A 20,650-nucleotide genomic window follows, 5' to 3' on the forward strand; every position below is an offset into this window, starting at 1 on the left:
AGCCGGGTTGATGTTTCTGGAGGCGAGCCGATCACGGATGACGTCCGCCCATCGGGTGCGTGGTCTTCCCCTAGGACGCCTCCAGCCGTTTGCAGCTGGGTTGAAATCGAAGATGAGCCAGGCAGGTGTTTGGGCAGGCAGACGGAGCAGATGACCATACCAACGCAGCGAGCGAGACTCAAGCTGCTCGGACAGGGGTGGGAGTTTGAAGGACCTGAGGATTTCCGAATTTCGTACCCTGTCGGACCATCGGGAGCGTTCGATTTTTCGGAGGTGTTTCGTCTGGATGGCATCTACCTTCAGCGTCTGTGTCTGAGTCAGCGACCAAGTCTCAGCAGAATAGAGCATAACGCTGGCAACCGAAGCAGAATATATTCGTGCTTTGGTGAGACGGCTGATCTGGGGTTTATGGAAGACTGTTTTTAGAAGGTGACCAAAGACAGAGTTTGCTTTTGCCGCTCTTGCTGATATTTCGGCATCTAGGCTTCCGTTAGAGGAGACAATTGAACCAAGGTAGGTAAACTGCTTGACTACCTCTACAGTTTGGCCACAAATTTCAACAGATGACAGGGGGTTGGACGGCGTTTTCTCAACAGGCATTATCTTGGTCTTCGACCAATTTATTTTCAGACCGAGTTTCTCAGCGGCAGAGGCCAGTGTTTCCAGTGTAGTTTTGAGGTCACTAATGTTTTTGCATATTAGCGCCACGTTGTCGGCAAAGTCGACGTCTGAAAGAACTCTTCCAGCAAAGCCTATGCTAAATGGCTGCACCTGCTGTGTTTTATTCAGGATGTGGTCTATTACACAGTTAAAGAGATCAGGTGCAGCAGCACATCCTTGCCGGACACCATTTTTAATTTTGAAATATCCAGAAGGCCATCTATTTATGATCACCGCACTTTCAGTGTTATTATACAGCTCTTTGAGGAGACGGACGATTTTCGTGGGTACGCCAGCAGACTGGAGGATTAGCCATAGTGACTGCCTATCGACAGTGTTGAAGGCAGATCAAAAATCGACAAAGGCAATGTACGCCTTCCTCTTATATTCAAGAGTTTTCTCTACTAGCTGTCTAATCGTATGGATTTTCTTGGTGGTGGACCTGCCTGGCATGAAGCCAGCTTGCTGGGGGCGACGGAGGGCATGAAGGTATCTTGTTGCCCGTTTGAGAAGCAGCATAGCAAAGAGCTTTCCAGGAACTGAGAGTAAAGTTATGCCACGATAATTGCTACATTCTGCTTTGCTCCCCTTCCTCTTGTAGATTGGTACAAGTAGGCCCTTCTTCCAGTCTGAGGGGATTTTTTCAGAGTGCCACACAAGGTTAAACAGCATTTGTAGCCAGAGGATCATGGCTGGACCCCCATTTTTAAGGAATTCCGATGTTAGGCCACATATTCCTGGCGCTTTGTTATTCTTTAGCTTGCGGGTGGCAGCTTTTATCTCCTCCGATATAAATTCAGGACCATCAGGAGCAGGTATGGTAGTAGCCGCAGCAGCCGCTAGCTCGTGGTCCATCTGGTCTGGTGGATCTGAGTTGAGCAGTTTCTCAAAGTGGTCCTCCCACTGGCGGAGGCATCGTGATTGGTCGTAGATATTCTAACCGCTAGCGCTTCAAAGGTATGGCGTAGTTTGAGTGTGCTGACCTGACAGCTCACGAAGAATCTTGTAGGTGGCTCCACTGTCCTTTTTCTTGGCGGCCTCTTGCAGTTCAGATGCCTTGCTGTCAATAAAAGCCTTGCAGTCTTTATGCAGCATGGAATTGTGCTCTTTGTTTAGCAGTCTGTATGTAGCCATGTCCCCGCCAAGACGTGCTTCTCGCCTGAGATCTATGATGGCAAGGGAGTGATTACTGATCCAGTCCTTTTTCTTCCGTTGCCTCATTCCAACAACGTCAGTTGCTGCCGCAAGAGTGTTCTCTTTGAAGGACTTCCATGCAACTTCACTATCATCGCATTGGCCAAGGACCTCAAATCTGTTGGATATCTCCACATGGTACTGCTCAGCCAGAGCGGGGTCCTGTTGGATGCGACCGGCATCAATTTTCCGAAAAAATTTTTCAAATTGCTGCTATAAATTTGTTCTTATAGATAGTGTTCATCCTGGCTGTCCGAGCGTTCTGGCCATCTGTCCAAGCATTCTGACTGACCAAGTCTATTGATTTTGAATTGAAGTTAGGTTATATTAATAATTGGTATTTTTACCACTGCTCATTAAAAAAAAACAGAATTAACAATTACCAGGATGAACACTATCTACAAGAAAAATTTATAGTAGCAATTTCAACAGATTTACGCATTGCATTTTAGCATGGAAAAATTTTTAATTTTTTTCTTTTAAGTTGGAAAAAGAAGGGAAAAAGAGGAAAGACTTGATGATAGAGGTTCTCCCTGTAATATTCTTACCTTTCTGTTCTAGGTGACCTGGGTTTCTATTTCAAATAAATAAACATCGAGACTTTCTACATGGTGTCAGATCCTCTAAAAACAACATGGAAACCAACGTCCCCTACCCTGCAATGGATTGGACAAGTGATAACCTTATAGAGGCGTGGACCAGATTTAACAACCATGCAAAGCTGATGTTCCAAGGACCCCTTAGCGGAAAGACAGAAAAGGTGCAATGCGCCTTCCTGCTGATCTGGCTTGGAGATAAAGGGCGACACATTTTTAGTACCTTTACAATTACAGCTGATGAACAGGACAAAATTCAACCGTACATGGACAAGTTCAGTGAATATTTCCTTCCACAGTGCAATACAGTGTTTCAAAGATGTCTCTTTCATAAATGTGATCAACGAGATGGTGAACCAGTGGATGAATACATAACTGATCTGAATCTTTCGGCTCGTGAATGTGCATATTCCACAACAGCCATGAGAGATGAAATGGTAAGAGACCGACTTGTATGTGGCATCTCTTCAGCAAAAGTCAGAGAGAAACTCCTCCAAGCAGGTTCCAATCTAACTCTGTCACAAGCAATTAATATAGTGCGAACACATATAGAAACCCAGGTGCAGCTCAGGACAATGTCACAGCCTGATACTTGTGGCAGCCAAGCTTATCAAGAAACATGCATAAAGCATGAAGTGGATTTTGTCAGGAGGGGCAAAGAAATCAAACCATGCCCCATCTGTAAGACAATGCTATTTCTGTGGAGGGGATTATTCATCTTCCCACAAATGCCCCGCAAAAGGAAAAATATGCAGTAACTGTGAAAAACCAAACCATTTTGCAAAGGTTTGCAAAAGCAGCAAAAAGGTGGTGAACGTAATAAATCAACAACATCAAACAAACGAGCATCAACCAGACAGCAATGATGAGCTCTTCATAGACACCATAAACATGAACAAAGGGGATGATCAACCATATGTGAAGCTCATAATCAACAAACATATCAGTATCATTTTCGAAATTGACACAGGTGCACAAGCCAACATCATGCCTTAAACATTATTTAATACCCTTAAACCAAGGCCCAAAATCAATAAGACGCTACAAATTCTTACTAATTTTGGAGGACAGAAGATTCCAACACTTGGCGTTTGCAGCCTTAACTGCGCATATACCAACGGATGCACTGAGACAGAGCCCTTCTTCATAGTGAAAGACGTCCCCTTCCCAATCCTAGGCTTCGAAACCAGCAAGAAACTAAAATTAATTAAGCTGATACTTACTGTGACAAAACCAAACCCATTCATCGAGGAATTCAAAGACGTATTTCAAGGTATAGGACAGCTTGAAGGTGAGTGTCACATAACACTCAAAGAAGGAACTGAACCTAAGGCTGTACCAGCCAGACGCATCCCAATATCTCTCTAAAACAGGTTCAAGAAGGAACTAGACAGGATGGAGGCACTTGGGGTCATCAAAAAGGTTACTTACCCCACAGATTGGGTAAATGCTGCAGATGTGGTCGAAAAGCCTGACAAAAGCCTCCGGGTCTGCATTGACCCACAGGACCTGAACAAGGCCATCAAAAGACCCCACCCCCCAATGCCCACATTTGACGAAGTAATACTAAAACACTCTGGTGCTAAATTTTTCACCAAGCTGGATACCCGTCACGGATATTGGTCTCTCGTCCTTGACAACAAATCATCTCAACTAACAACATTTAACACTCCATACGGCCGATACATGTTCAAACGCATGCCGTTTGGGTTGATTTCAGCGCAGGATGAATTTCAACGCCGTATGGAAGAGCCATTTGAAGGCATTAAAGGTTTTCCAGTGATAGTCGATGACATCATTATATCTGGGGAAACCATAGAGGAGCACAACGCAAATGTTCGCAGTGCACTAATCAGAGCACGCAAAAGGACTGTGAAATTCAACCTAAAAAAATGTGTGTTTGGGTGCAACAGCACACCATACTTTGGACACATAATATCAAAAGGTGGTATCCACCCAGAACCACAAAAGGTCCGTGCACTGAAAGAAATAAGACCCCCACCTACCAAGGATGAACTACAGACCATACTGGGAATGATGAACTACCTAGCAAGGTACATTCCCAATCTAGCATCACTAAATCAGCCCCTACATAACCTGGTAAATCAGCGACAGCTCAAGTGGGAGCCACAACACGATATAGCATTGAACAACATCAAAGAATCCATTTGCAGCTCATTGACATTTTTTTATCCAAAAGCAGGGAACATTGAACTACAAGTTGACGCTTCGAAGTTTGGCCTAGGAGCCACCCTTATTCAAAATGGGAAGTCAATCTCCTTTGCATCACGCTCTTTGAACACCACCGAACAGAACTACTCGCAGATAGAAAAGGAACTATATGCTATTCTCTTTGGCTGCATACACTACCACCAATACCTCTATGGCCAGAAGTTCATAATCATATCGGATCACAAGCCTCTCCAAGTGATCCTGAATTGCCCAATATCAAAGTCGTCACCGAGACTCCAGTACATGCTACTGAGAATCCAACCATACGACTTCACCATAACATTCCACCCGGGCAAAGAGATTTCAGTTGCCGATGCCCTGTCATGCATGCATCTCCCTGAAGAGGATGGAGAGATGCAAAAAGATATCAAATCATATGTGCATTCTATTATGTCAATCCAACCAATCAGCAATGACAGACTTAAAAATCTCAAACTAGAGACAGCAGCTGACACTCGATTGGTTGAGCTTTCTAAGACAATCAAAAGTGGTTGGCCAGCATCCAGAAGAAACCTCCCAGCAATTCTCATCCCATTCTGGAATGTCCGGCATGACCTAACGGTCATAGACCAAATTATACTAAAAGGAGATCGCCTGGTCATACCCAAAAACTCCCGCAAAGATATACTCAACTGCATACACGCATCACATCTGGGTATCGAAAAAAACTAAACAGCGTGCTCGCTCAGTCATTTTTTGGCCAAGGATGACAAAAGATATTGAGGAATACATCAAACACTGCTATGCATGCACCAGACTCCAGAACTCTAACCAGAAAGAGCCCTTGAGGCCACATGACATCCCTGACTTACCATGGGAAAAACGCGGTTGCGACCTCTTTTACAAAAACGGAGAATACTTCCTCATTACGGTCGACTATTACAGTCGATTTTTCGAAGTTGATAGATTGGGAAGCAGTACAAATGCTCACCAAATAATTACGTAACTGAAAAAGCACTTTGCTCGTTATGGAATTCCTCGTATGCTCATTACCGACAACGGCCCACAATTTACATCATCTGTCTTCCAAAAATTCATATCGGATTGGGAAATATCTCAGACCACATCCTCACCACATTTCCCCCAATCAAATAGATTGGCGGAAAGGTCCGTACAGACAGCCAAAGATATCCTGAGTAAAACCGATATTGCTGGAAATGATTTTGAGCTGGCGTTGCTAGAGTACAGGAACACCCCAATTGATGGTCTGGCCTCCCTATCACAATTGCTAATGAGCAGAAACCTCAGATCAATAATCCCATGCACCAAAGAATTGCTTGTACCAAAGACCATTAACCACAAGCAATTTTGACAGAATCGAATGAAGCAACAGTCACGCCAGAGCAAGTACTATAATCGACAGTCAAATTGGACAACCTGTACAGGCCCAAATCCACAGTAAACTCTGGCAGGCAGGCATTGTCAAAAGTGCAGATGTGAATCCCAGATCCTACATAGTCAAGACAAACGACGGAGCAACCTACAGAAGGAACAGGCGCCACATAAAGATAGTCTGTCAGCAACCTCAGTCACCAGACGCCACCACAACTGAAGAGATTCCCCATACAGATACTCCAACCACACCACTGATCTATCAGAAACAATACCTACCCCTGTCCCTAGAACACCAGATGAAAACCATCTGAAACCCTTTACTCACGTTCATAGCCCAACATTTAACAGGCCCATACCTGTACCAAGCACCAGTCATATGACCCATACAGAACTCCATGATACCCCCTACATAACCCGTACCGGTCGCGCTGTGAAGCCAGTCCAGAGGCCTAACCTGTGAAATAGTAATCCGTGAATTAAAGGAATATCACCACCCCCCTGTTTCAAAAGTGAAGTGAACATTGTGAAAAAAAAGGGGGGGGGCGAGCCTAGCGCCTCCTCATAAAGAAATATAGTAATGTATTATGGCAGTGTGTTTAGTATTTAAAAGTGGAATTTGTTTATTATGTTTTGTACCAGCTCGCTAGTTTGGAAAGGAGGAAGGATGTAATATTCTTACCTTTCTGTTCTAGGTGACCTGGGTTTCTATTTCAAATAAATAAACATCGAGACTTTCTACATCCCCTTGGATAATATGTTAACCAGGATCATTATACATATTTTAAAGTAAGAATTGTTTTCTTAACACGTCTCCTTATCAGAAGTCACAATTCCCAATAATCTAATAACCCAATGGCTACCTATTTAATTTTAAATCTAATCACTAATTTAAGGGACCATCTAGTGAAAAGAAAAGAAGAAAGGGACCTTGGTGAGATCATTAATGAGAGGTTGAGGCTCCACAGCCACATCCATCATGTTGTCTCCCAAGAAAACTCTATCCTTGGTCTGCTAAAAAGGACCATCATTAGCTGAGAGGTAACAATATTCATAAAACTTTTTAAGGCTCTTGTTAGACCCCATCTTGGTTTGGCATATGTCTCTATTTTTCTGGAATGCCAAAAAAGGTGGTATTCCCCAAAAGGAGATCTTTACCCTACCTTCCCAGAGTATGTTTTTGGCCCTGGATTTATCGCTGAAAGTTTCATTTTTTTTTTACCCTAGCCCCTTTCCAAGATAGTAAAAAGTAGCTCATTTAGAATTTTACGTTTTATCACTAGGCAATCTTTTAAAACTGATGGTTAGGCCTACTAGGGACTGTTTTACCTTTTGGGGTCCCATAAAGGGATCAAAATATAATTTTCCCTAGTAGTGATTATTGAATTATGAAAGAGTATACAAATAAGGCATCAAGTGAGTATTGATAAAGTTCTAGTTTAGCTACTTTTGGCTATCTTCAAAAGGGTTTAGGTTAGGAAAGTGAAACTTTCAGGGATGGGTCTACAGACTAAAGTATGTCCCAGGAAGGTATTTTGTAGTACCTACCTCCTCTCCTTCTCCCTCTAGAGGGTCATGAAATTTGCGAACATGACAGACATACTTATTGAAATTTTGAAAAAGAAAAACAACATTATACCTCAATTTTCAGTTATCAGTTTCTTTTTCTCTGGCTTTTGTTCTGAAAATGTAATTTCTGTTATTTGAGTAAAATTTTAGGCCCATATCAATAGGGCTGTTTCTTAGCACTAAGATCTTACAGCTCATTGATGTTAGCAAAAAGCATGAAAAACACCATCTTTCTGCCATATAGAACAATGATGAGAGAACTTTGTTGATATACTCATCATTGTTCTCTGACCACTGATGAGAGCAGAATGATGAAAGACAATTGCATAAAAACAACAAAAGATTTAAAATCTTAGATCAAAGATTTCCTTTTTGAGCATTTTACAAGATCTATTTTACAAGGTTTCACTTTTATAACACACAGATTCTTAAATGCCATCAAAGGTCAGGGGTAAATATATACCAAATCATATTATCTAGTTAGGAATAAAGTGAATACACCATTTGATGCCTTTTTTATGCTGATTTTGAATATAATAATCATTTCTATCAGAAATAAATTTCAACCCCCCCCCCCCTATATATGCCAATTCAGGGCATATATTTCTACATTAGGGGGGTGGGGGCAAATTTTGTTTCTGATGTAAATAGGAGGTAAATTTAAACTTTATCAACACCCCCCCCCCCTAATGTAGAACTATATACCCTGAATTGGCATATATAGGGGGGGGGCTAAAATTCATTTCTGATAGAAATGATTATTATAGGCTATTAATAATCAGCATAAAAAGGCAACGAATGGTGTATTCACTATATTCCTAACTCAATAATATGATTTGGTAGATATTTACCAGGTCAGGACCCTTCCCCCTTTGTCCATAGGTTTGAAAAATACCTTTTATTTATATTTCATAGGCTTATGGCTTATATGCCTGTGTTTGCATCAGTCTTGATACAAACCAGTTTGCCTGTAAATTGAATCAAGAGTGACAAAATTGGGAATCAATAAATGCATGGGAAATAAATTAAAGGCCTATGGGCTATAGGTTAGGTTAAAATTGAATATGCAATGGGGTAAATATCTACCAAATCATATTATTGACCTACGCATAAAGTGAATATACCACTTGATGCCTTTTTTTATGCTGATTACGAATATAATAATCATTTCTATCGGAAATGAATTTCAGCCCCCACCCCCTATATATGCCAATTCATGGTATATACTTCTACATTAAGGGGGGGGGGGTAAAGTTTAAACTTACCTCCCATTTACATCAGAAACAAAATTGGTAAAATTCTACATTAGTTACTTTTGGCTATCTTGGAAAGGGGTTAGGTTAGGAAAATGAAACTTTCAGGGATGGATGTACACGCTAAGGTTTGTCCCGGGAAGGTACTTTGAAGTACCTAACTCCACTCATCCCCCCCCTATATAATGGTAAATTACTGCACATTACTAGTTGTTTTTAACTCATATTTCATCCTATATTACTATCATAAATATAAATCACTGCTTACCTTACACAACTTCTGCTTTTAACCTTGTTCATTAAAATATATATCCAAAATCCTATTTAAATCCTAAGCCATTTAATTTTCAACCCATGCTGACTTTCTTTATGGTATATGAAACCAGGTTTGTTGTGATGTCACACTTGCCTTATCAGAAACCCTTACCCTTAAGGGTAGCAGGCACATGCCAAACAACTCTGTTGATAAGACCATTTAAACTGTATCAATTAGGGAAAGGATTTGACAAGAGAGACTAGTAAAAATCACCTAATCCTTTTTAGAGGACAAATTATGTCATGGGAAGATGTTTTTGAAATTCCCCTTCCACCCAAACTTAAAATTTTCTAAAATTCTACTTTAGAAGCTTTTAAAATATTTCTAAAGTACTAAAAGATAGAGTGCTAAGAACATCAGAATCGACTTCAGAGGGCGCGTTATATCATGGGAAGGGGTTTTTGAAATCAACCTTCCCCCCACACTAAAAATTTTCTAAAATTTTACTTTAGAAGCTTTTAAAATATTTCTAAAGTATTACAAGATACAGTGCTAAAAACATCAGACTTGACTTCAGAGGACACATTATATCATGGGAAGATGTTTTTGAAATCCCCCCTCCCCCCAAACTCAAAATTTTTCAAAATTCTACTTTAGAAGCTTTTAAAATATTTTAAATATTTCTAAAGCGCTACGACACAGAGCGCAACAGACATCAGAATCAACTTTAGATGACAATTTATGTCATGGGAAGATGTTTTTGAAATCCCCCTTCCCCCCAAACTCCAAATTTTCCAAAATTCTACTTTAGAAGCTTTTTAAATATTTCTAAAGCACTAATAGATAGAGTGCTAAAAACATCAGAATCGACTTCAGAGGACACATTATATCACGGGAAGAGGTTTTTGAAATCACCCTTCCCCCCAAACTCAAAATTTTTTAAAATTCTAGTTTAGAAGCTTTTAAAATATTTCTAAAGTACTAAAAGATACAGTGCTAAAAACATCAGAATCGACTTCAGAGGACACGTTATATCACGGGAAGAGGTTTTTAAAATCCCCCTTCCCCCCAAACTCAAAAGTTTCAAAAATTATAATTTATGAGCTTTTTAAATATTTCTAAAGCGCTAAGACATAAGAGTGCTAAAAACATCAGAATCGACTTCAGAGGACACGTTATATCACGGGAAGAGGCTTTTAAAATCCCCCTTCCCCCCAAACTCAAAAATTTTCTAAAATTCTTATTTAGGAGATTTATAAATATTTCTAAAGTGCGAATACATAGAGTGCTAAAAACATCAAAATCGGCTTCAGAGGACATGTTATATCAAGGGAAGATGTTTTTGAAATCCCCCTTCCCCCCAAACTCAAAATTTTCAAATTTCTACTTTACAAGCTTTTTTAAATATTTCTAAAGCGCTAATACATAGAGCGCTAAAAACATCAGAATCAACTTTAGAGGACAAATTATGTTATGGGAAGATTTTTTTGAAATCCCCCTTCCCCCAAAACTCAAAAATTTCCAAAATTTTACTTTAGAAGCTTTTAAAATATTTCTAAAACACTAATAGATAGAGTGTTAAAAACATCAGAATCGACTTCAGAGGACATGGTATATCACGGGAAGAGGTTTTGAAAATCCCCCTCCCCCCCAAACTCGAAATTTTCTAAAATTTCTATTTTAGAAGCTTTCTAAATATTTCTAAAGCACTAAGACATAGACCGCTACAAACATCAGAATCATCTTTAGAGGACAAATTATATTATGGGAAGATATTTTTGAAATCCCCCCTCCCCCAAACTCAAAATTTTCCAAAATTCTACTTTAGAAGCTTTTAAAATATTTCTAAAGCACTAATAGATAGAGTGCAAAAACACCAGAATCGACTTCAGAGGACAAATATTGTTACGGGAAGATGTTTTTGAAATCCCCCTTCCCCCCAAACTCAAAATTTTCAAAAATTCTACTTTAGAAGCTTTTTAAATATTTCAGAAGCACTAATAGATAGAGCGCTACAAATATCGGAATCGACTTCAGAGGACAAATTATGTTATGGGAAGATGTTTTTGAAATCCCCCTTCCCCCCAAACTCAAAATTTTCCAAAATTTTCCTTTCGAAGTTTTTTTAAATATTTCTAAAGCACTAAGACATAGAGTGCTACAAACATCAGAATCAACTGTAGAGGATAAATTATGTTATGGGAAGATGTTTTTGAAATCCCTCTTCCCCCCAAACTCAAAATTTTCAAAAATTCTACTTTAGGAGCTTTTTAAATATTTCTAAAGCACTAATACATAGAGTGCTAAAAACATCAGAATTGACTTCAGAGGACATTTTATATCATGTGAAGAGGTTTTTAAAATTCCCCTTCCCCCCAAACTCAATATTTTCCAAAATTATACTTTGGAAGCTTTTAAAATATTTCTAAAGCGCTAAGACATAGAGCGCTACAAACATCAGAATCATCTTTAGAGGACAAATTATATTATGGGAAGATGTTTTTGAAATCCCCCTTACCCCCTAACTCAAAAATTCCCAAAATTCTATTTTAGAAGCTTTTAAAATATTTTTAAATCACTATTCGACAGAGTGCTAAAAACATCACAATTGACTTATGAGGACACGGTGTATCATAGCAAGATGTTTTTAAAACCCCCCTTCCCCCCAAACTCGAAATTTTCTAAAATTCTACTTTAGGAGCTTTTTAAATATTTCTAAAGCGCTAAGACATAGAGCGCTACAAACATCAGAATCATCTTCAGAGGACAAATTATATTATGGGAAGATGTTTTTAAATTCCCCTATCCCCCCAAACTCAAAATTTTCTAAAATTCTACTTTAGAAGCTTTTAAAATATTTCTAAAGCACTAATAGATAGACTGCATAAAACATCAGAATCGACGTCAGAGGAAAAATTTTGTTACGGGAAGATATTTTTTAAATCCCCCTTCCCCCCAAACTCAAAATTTTCCAAAATTATACTTTAGTAGATTTTTAAATATTTCAAAATCACTAATAGATAGAGCGCAAAAAATATTGGAATCGACTTCAGAGGACAAATTATGTTATGGGACGATGTTTTTGAAATCCCCCTTCCCCCAAACTCAAAATTTTCCAAAATTTTGCTTTTAAAGTTTTTTTTAAATATTTCTAAAGCGCTAAGACATAGAGTGCTACAAACATCAGAATCAACTGTAGAGGATAAATTATGTTATGGGAAGATGTTTGTGAAATCCCTCTTCCCCCCAAACTCAAAATTTTCTAAAATTCTACTTTAGGAGCTTTTTAAATATTTCTAAAGCACTAAGACATAGTGAGCTAAAAACATCAGACTCGACTTCAGAGGACAAGTTAGATAACGGGAAGAGGTTTTTAGAATACCCCTTCTCCCCAAATTAAAAATTTTTATAATTTATACTTTCGAATCTTTTTTAAATATTTCTAAAGCGCTAAGACATAGAGCGCTACAAAAATCAGAATAAACTGTAGAGGATAAATTATGTTATGGGAAGATGTTTTTGAAATCCCCCTTCCCCCCAAACTCAAAATTTTCCAAAATTCTACTTTAGGAGCTTTTTAAATATTTCTAAAGCGCTAAGACATAGAGCACAACAAACATCAGAATCAACTTTAGAGGACAATTTATGTTATGGGAAGATGTTTTTTATGTCATGGGAAGATGTTTTTGAAATACCCATTACCCATTGAAATTTTGACAAAACAACATTTTACCTTAATTTTCAGTTATCCGTTTCTTTTTCTCTGGCTTTAGTTCTGAAAATGCAATTTCAGTTATTTGAGCAGAATTTTGATATGAATGTTTTATTTCCAAAATTTAGGAAATGTATTTGCATACATTTAAAACCGTATAAGTTGGGATTGAGCAAAGTTTTGAAGCTGAAAACAATTATGTTGTACTTCATTTAAACAGGAGATCTATTTTGCAAGGTTCCGTTACTATAACTCACAAATTTTTAAAGGTTATTCAAAGTTTTTGAAATCCCCCTTACCATTCATCCCATTCCCCCTTCATACTCTAAAATCTGGTTGATAATTTGAAATTTGAAAAGCCTTATTTTCCACGGGGGTATTTTTTTTGGGGGAGGGGGGATTTTCCGTGAGGGTATTTCCCGTGGGGGGGGGGGGTATTTTCTTCGGGGAGGTATTTTCCGGGGGATTTTCCGGCGGGTATTCGCCAAGAACCACAAATTTGATGGTATGAGTTTTATTAAAATCTTTTACTTTTAGGGGTTGTTTCCCCCTTTTACGAAACTCAGACAAATTTGTTAGACAGGCAATTTATCAACCAGATTTTAGAGTATTATTCCGGTGCAACACGTTGCAATGAAATGGTCAGCTTAGATTAGTATAAGCAGGGGCACCACGAGCAGGTTGCTGACCCCCGCCCCCGCCAGCCCCTCCCCCCGCTATCAAATCTCCTTTCAACTAAGCTTTGCACCCTAGAAAGGAAATTTTTATATAAGTTCCAACATTTTTTATATATTTTAAATCACGGATGTAAAAAAGAAAAGCAATATTTTTCAACATTATAGGATTAAGCTATTTGAATGTTTTATGTGGTTACCCAACTCAAAATGTTAAGGGGTTTCCAAAAAAAAAATGATCAAAACGAATATAGACTATTTGGTACTTGTGTATTATAAATAACCCACCGCTATAGACTGTACAAGGAAACCAGACGAACGGGTATTTGTTTGACAAATGGATTGCAAAGCATGATTTTTTATTGTGTTTACAATATTTAAACTGTTGTTTTTTGGGTTTAGGGAGGGAAAAAGGTACCTAGGTTATGTTATGTATTTAATATATGCTATGATTTACCCCCCACCCCCTAATGTGCAAATATATAGCCCAAATTTGTTTCTAAACTAAATCCTATCCTATTTTATTTTATTTCATTAGCAGTAACCAAACTTAACTTCTTTTGTGTATAGTGGTGGGTTATTTATAATGCACAAGTACCGAATAATCTATAGTCAAATATTTACTTCTGCCCCCTCTCTCCCCCTCCCTCCTTACACTTTAATAATGTCTCGTAGCTTCAAGAATGAAGGTTGCTACACTAAACTATTTGGACAAAAACATTTGAATTGCTTTAAGAACAAATGGGGTTAGATACCGTAAATTGCCAAATTTTCTGTTACTACGTTTTAAACATTAATTAGTAAATAATACCCATAAAAAAAAATTTTTTGGGGTTATAAAGCTCCGATATATATTTCAAGAAATGGTGCATTCTAGAGGAGATTGAATATTTTTTTTTTGAAATAGTACTCTGCCATATTTCCTTCAATATGTTCTTCTTTTCTGCCATATCTGTGTATCTTGTCTTAAACGTCATGCCAGTGTCTTTCAATGTTTTGTCTGTGAGCACATGTTGCAGGGTCAAAAAAATTTATACTGTGGTTGACGCGTAAATGCTGATAGCCCTGGCTAGCCAGGCAATCGTAGGCCCTCCAACAGTCGCTGATAATTGTTGTCCTGGCAGGATTCGGTTTTGGATAATTCCCAACAACGTGGCACTACTTCTATCCGGCACAGAAACCATGAATGAATTACCAGTTCCTCGCTCTATTCCACCAAATACCCATTTACCCTTGACAATCCGACCACTATTATATTTACGCTTCCCAAATTGGGCTTCATGTATCTCAACAATGACTCCTTCTCCTCCCAAAGGAGCGAAGTTTGAATGACATATGTACATACAAACCTCTCTTCAGAACTGGCTCCAATCCACAAAGGTTTGTTTACAACAAGTAACATTGTTGATAATGAAATCCTCCCTTGGAGGCGGTATTTGAAGCCAAATCATAAAAAAACGGAAATTTTCTAGCTCAGAAAGGTAAGATAAGCTAAGATAAGATTTATTCCAAAAATGAACTATCACTAGCCTTTGAAGGCCGAATTCGCATTCTGAGTCAAATAACAGACAATAACACACAAATCAAGTCAAATAAAAAGATCAAAATTCTGAGGTCAGGTAAAAGATAAAAATATGAAGTAAAAAATAAGTTCGAACATGACATTGAAATAAAAATTTATGAAACACTTGCTACACTGGCAATACAAGAAATTGGTTAGGTACAAATTAGAAACTATTAATTGTGTCAGTTATAGCTAAAGATAAGATAAAGATAAGAAAGTAAGAAAAAGAAACTATTGGGACATTTTATTCAATTTACCTGTAATAAAGGGGACAAAAGTTTTTTCATATCTCGAAGTAACACAGTGAATGGGGGACAAAACAGGAATAGGATCAGAAACAGCTCGAGGCGGCCGTAATCTGGATGGGGAGTGACATTTGGGGAAAATACTTGCCGTCCGAGGGTTTGTTATGGCATTTTTTGCAAAACGGAGGCACAAATTATTTCTTCGTCTCTCGAGGGTCTCTAGGTTTGAAATATTTAACAAATACAAATACGGTATCTTGCCCTCTTTAAAAATAATTTTTAGAGCTCTCTTTTGGACATTTTCAATTTTTCGTGTTGCTTCATTAGAGAGGCCAGGGTGCCACACAGGACAAGCGAAGAAAGAAAGGTGTGAACGAGCCATCCATGTTTTGTCATAGATCGATTTTGAAAAATTACACTTTACCTGAGAATATTCACGGCCACCTCGGATAGGTATAAGCCTAGACTCCTGGCAACAGAGTAAATTTTTATATTTTATGCAAATCTGGCCGCAAATATCCCAATTCCTGCTTCTCAATAACATGCCAAGGTTATAATACAACTCTAAAACTGCCTCAACAGTAGAAAATTGAACAATACCACCACAGAAATTTATTTCACAAAAATTGCAAGACATATCTCAATAATTGTCATTTACAGACTGAAGCTGTAACTCCTAATATCTGTTGCGGCTTTAATTAATTGTTTCATTGTTAAACAGCGGGAATAGTCTAACAAAGATAACAGTGAATTGGGTTATAAATATATTGGAAAGATAGGTCAACTTAGTATGGGTTTTTCCTGCATTTGAAATAGTCGCTTCTTAACAGATGTAAATATCCTAGTTGATTCTGATGTTTTTAGCACTATCTATTAGGGCTTTAGAAATATTTTAAAAGCTTCTAAAGTAGAATTTTGGAAAATTTTGAGTTTGGGGGAAAGGGGGATTTCAAAAACATCTTCCCATAACATAATTTATCCTCTAAAGTTGATTCTGATGTTTGTAGCGCTCTATGTCTTAGCGCTTTAGAAATATTTAAAAAACCTTCGAAAGTAAAATTTTGAGTTTGGGGGAAGGGTGATTTTAAAAACATCTTCCTGTGATATAATCCGGCCCTTGAAGGCAATTCTTATGTTTTTATCACTCTATGTTTTAGCGCTTTGAAAATATTTAAAAAGCTCCTAAAGTAGAATTTTAGAAAATTTTGAGTTTAGGGGGACGGGGGATTTCAATTCTGATGTTTTTAGCACTCTATCTATTAGTGCTTTAGAAATATTTTAAAAGCTTCTAAAGTAGAATTTTTTTAAAATTTTGAGTTTGGGGGGAAGGGGGATTTTCAAAACCTCTTCCCGTGATATACCGTGTCCTCTGAAGTCGATTCTGATGTTTTTAACACTCTATCTATTAGCGCTTTAGAAATATTTAAAAAGCTCCTAAAGTAGAATTTTAGAAAATTTTGAGTTTGGGGGGAAGGGGGATTTCAATTCTGATGTTTTTAGCACTCTATCTATTAGTGCTTTAGAAATATTTTAAAAGCTTCTAAAGTAGAATTTTTTTTAAATTTTGAGTTTGGGGGGAAGGGGGATTTTCAAAACATCTTCCTGTGATATACCGTGTCCTCTGAAGTAGATTCTGATGTTTTTAACACTCTATCTATTAGTGCTTTAGAAATATTTTAAAAGCTTCTAAAGTAGAATTTTGGAAAATTTCAAAAACATCTTCCCATAATATAATTTGTCCTCTAAAGATGATTCTGATGTTTGTAGCGCTCTATGTCTTAGCGCTTTAGAAATATTTAAAAAAGCTTCTAAAGTAAAATTTTGGAAAATATTGAGTTTGGGGGGAAGGGGAATTTTAATAACATCTTCCAATGATATAAAATGTCCTCTAAAGTTAATTCTGATTTTGGTAGCACTCTATGTTTTAATGCCTTTGAAATGTTTAAAATGATCCTAAAGTAGAATTTTAGAAAATTTTGAGTTTGGGGGGACGGGGGATTTCAAAAACATCTTCCCTTAAAAATATTTTTCCTCTAAAGTAGATTCTGATGTTTTTAGCACTCTATCTATTAGTGCTTTAGAAATATTTAAAAAGCTCCTAAACTAAAATTTTGGAAAACTTAGAGTTTGGGTTGAAGGGGGATATCTAAAAAAACTTCCCATAACATAAGTAATCCTCTAAAGTTGATTCTGAGTTTTTTTGTGCTCGAGCTCTAGGGGATTTGGATAAATAATAAATAATCATACACCAGAATAGTTGACCATGTCGAGTTTGGGGGGAAGGAGGATTTTACAAGCATCTTCCCATAATATAACGTGTCCTCTGAAGTTGATTCTGATGTTTTTAACACTCTATCTATTAGTGCTTTAGAAATATTTTAAAAGCTTCTAAAGTAGAATTTTGGAAAATTTTTAGAGTTTGGGGGGAAGGGCGATTTCAAAAACATCTTCCCATAATATAATTTGTCCTCTAAAGATGATTCTGATGTTTTTAGCGCTCTATGTCTTATCGCTTTATAAATATTTAGAAAAGCTTCTAAAGTAAAAATTTGGAAAATTTTGAGTTTGGGGGGATGGGGGATTTCATAAGCCTCTTCCCGTGATATAACGTGTCCTCTGAAGTCGATTCTGATGTTTTTAGCGCTCTATCTATTAGTGCTTTAGAAATATTTAAAAAGCTTCTAAAGTAGAATTTTGGAAAATTTTGAGTTTGGGGGGAAGGGGGATTTCAAAAACATCTTCCCATGACATAAATTGTCCTCTAAAGTTGATTCTGATGGCTGTAGCGTTCTATGTCGTAGCGCTTTAGAAATATTTTAAATATTTTAAAAGCTTCTAAAGCAGAATTTTGAAAAATTTTAAGTTTGGGTGGAGGGGGAATTTAAAAAACATCTTCCCGTGATATAACGTGTCCTCTGAAGTTGATTCTGATGTTTTTAGCACTCTATGTCTTAGCGCTTTAGAAATATTTAAAAAGCTCCTAAAGTAGAATTTTAGAAAATTTTGAGTTTGGGGGGAAGGGGGATTTAAAAAACATCTTCCCGTCATATAAAGTGTCCTCTGAAGTTGATTCTGATGTTTTTAGCACTGTATCTTTTAGTACTTTAGAAATATTTTAAAAGCTTCTAAAGTAGAATTTTAGAAAATTTTGAGTTTGGGGGGAAGGGTGATTTCAAAAACCTTTTCCCGTGATATGTGTCCTCTGAAGTCGATTCTGATGTTTTTAGCACTCTATCTTTTAGTGCTTTAGAAATATTTTAAAAGCTCCTAAAGTAGAATTTTTGAAAATTTTAAGGTTGGGAGGATGGGGAATTTCAAAAACATCTTCCCATGACATAATTTGTCCTCTAAAAAGGATTAGGTTATTTTTACTGGTCTCTGTTGTCAAATCCTTTCCCTAATTAATACAGTTTAAATGGTCTTATCAACAGAGTTGTTTGGCATGTGCCTGCTACCCTTAAGGGTAAGGGTTTCTGATAAGGCAAGTGTGACATCACAACAAACCTGGTTTCATATACCATAAAGAAAGTGGGCATGGGTTGAAAATTAAATGGCTTAGGATTTAAGTAGGATTTTGGATATAGCCTATATTTTAATGAACAAGGTTAAAAGCAGAAGTTGTGTAAGGTAAGCAGTGATTTATATTTATGATAGTAATATAGGATGAAATATGAGTTAAAAACAACTAGGCTAGTAATGTGCAGTAATTTACCACTAGCCTATATAGAGGGGGGATGAGTGGAGGTAGGTACTTCAAAGTAGCATCCTGGGACAAACCTTAGCATGTACATCCATCCCTGAAAGTTTTATTTTCCTAACCCAACCCCTTTCCAAGATAGCCAAAAGTAACTAAAGTAGAATTTTAATTAGCCTATTATATTCATAATCAGCATAAAAAAGGCATCAAGTGGTATATTCACTTTATGCATAAGTCAATAAAATGATTTGGTAGATATTTACTGCTAAAGTAGAATTTTACTGATGCATTTACTGTCATCCTAGCAAAGTTCTGTAGCCTAGCCTACTCAACTACAAATTTACCATTTCATTCACCTATCTTAGCTACTTTTAAAGACAAGAAGAAGCCCTGCAACCAGAAATTTACCTAGAAGTCATAATGGAGCAGCACAAGGATGAAAAACCTAACATTTGCTCCAAACTGGAAATCAAAGTAGGCCTATTAAATAGATCTGGTCTATCCCCAGTTGTGACTTGCCTTAAAAGGTATTCCCTATAGATATACAACTGAAACTTTTCACTATTTCGAACAGCTACGAATTGGTTGTTTAATGAACCCTTTTCTGAATGAGTTATACTGTAGACTTACCAAAGTTAATTAAGAATTGCCCATCCTTAACTTCAAGTGGTCAGAAATTTGCTCTCTAGGAAATTTTCTATAGAGTTATCATAAATTTGAATATTAGAAGTTTACTAAAAATAGATGGCACGCTATTTGCTTGCAAACTAAAGCCTATCAACTTGAAGAGGCCTGGTCTCATTATTTTCTGCTCCATCCTAGCAAGAGCTGTAAATGAGCCGTATCTTATCAAAGCTATATTAAGTCAAAGGAATTTGAAAACTAATTTTTTTTATTCATCCCACCATTTCTTTAAATTTCCACAATTTCTGCTCTGTGCTGAAGAGGGAGCACACAAGTAATTGTTGAGTTTTTACTTTCTCTAATGCATAATTTATGTAGGTTGTTTTAGCGAGTCAAGAGTAGTCAAGGGGACGCAAACGGTTTATTTTTTAACAGATTTATTCCACTCCTCAATGCTCAGGTTACGAATACAAATTGAATATTGTAATTGTCCTAGTTATGTGGAAAGCTGCAGATTTAATAACTTTGGTTGCGTGTCGCTGAAAATTTTAATGCATTGATTTCAACAGGGCACCGAGCAAACCAAAAATATACCAAAAATAAACCAAATAAAAACCAGAATAAACCAAAAATAAGCCGAAAATAAGAGACATGGTGTATTTTACTTGATAAATCAGATAGAGCATCGCTTTATTTAGATCTCGCTTTATCCAGGACCGCCTACAGAAAAACTTCTATCAATACAATTTATCAATAAATATCTTCTATCATGTATCTTCTATCATTGAAAATGAAGTTATCAAGTATTTTGCTCAATAGGTTGCATTGGTTGCGTCAAGACTGGGCTGGGTAATTGTAGACAGAGAACAGCCAAGATAGAAAGTCCAAGTAATTGAGAGGCAAATGTTTACACGGCTGGGGCACGGGTAAATGGCAGGAGTATGAATGACTCTCTTATTGGACACATACTTGTCAGGTTAATATTGTATTCTATGTACATGTATTCTATATCATGTATCAATATATCTTCTATCAATGAAAT

General features: G+C 37.2%; 1 long non-coding RNA gene across 1 annotated transcript in view; it reads right to left on the minus strand.

Annotated features, from left to right (window-relative positions):
* Nucleotides 1-19,703, minus strand: part of LOC148952509 (uncharacterized) — a 95,501-nt gene extending 75,798 nt beyond the window's left edge. Inside the window, exon 1 of the long non-coding RNA XR_016141771.1 lies at nt 19,615-19,703. This is a non-coding gene — a long non-coding RNA (uncharacterized LOC148952509). The remainder of the gene's footprint in view (nt 1-19,614) is intronic.
* Nucleotides 19,704-20,650: the final 947 nt, after the last annotated feature.

The sequence above is a fragment of the Artemia sp. Qi Xiang Cuo genome, chromosome 5 (assembly GCF_049724085.1).
Source record: "Artemia sp. Qi Xiang Cuo chromosome 5, ASM4972408v1, whole genome shotgun sequence".
In the NCBI taxonomy this organism is placed as follows: domain Eukaryota; kingdom Metazoa; phylum Arthropoda; class Branchiopoda; order Anostraca; family Artemiidae; genus Artemia; species Artemia sp. Qi Xiang Cuo.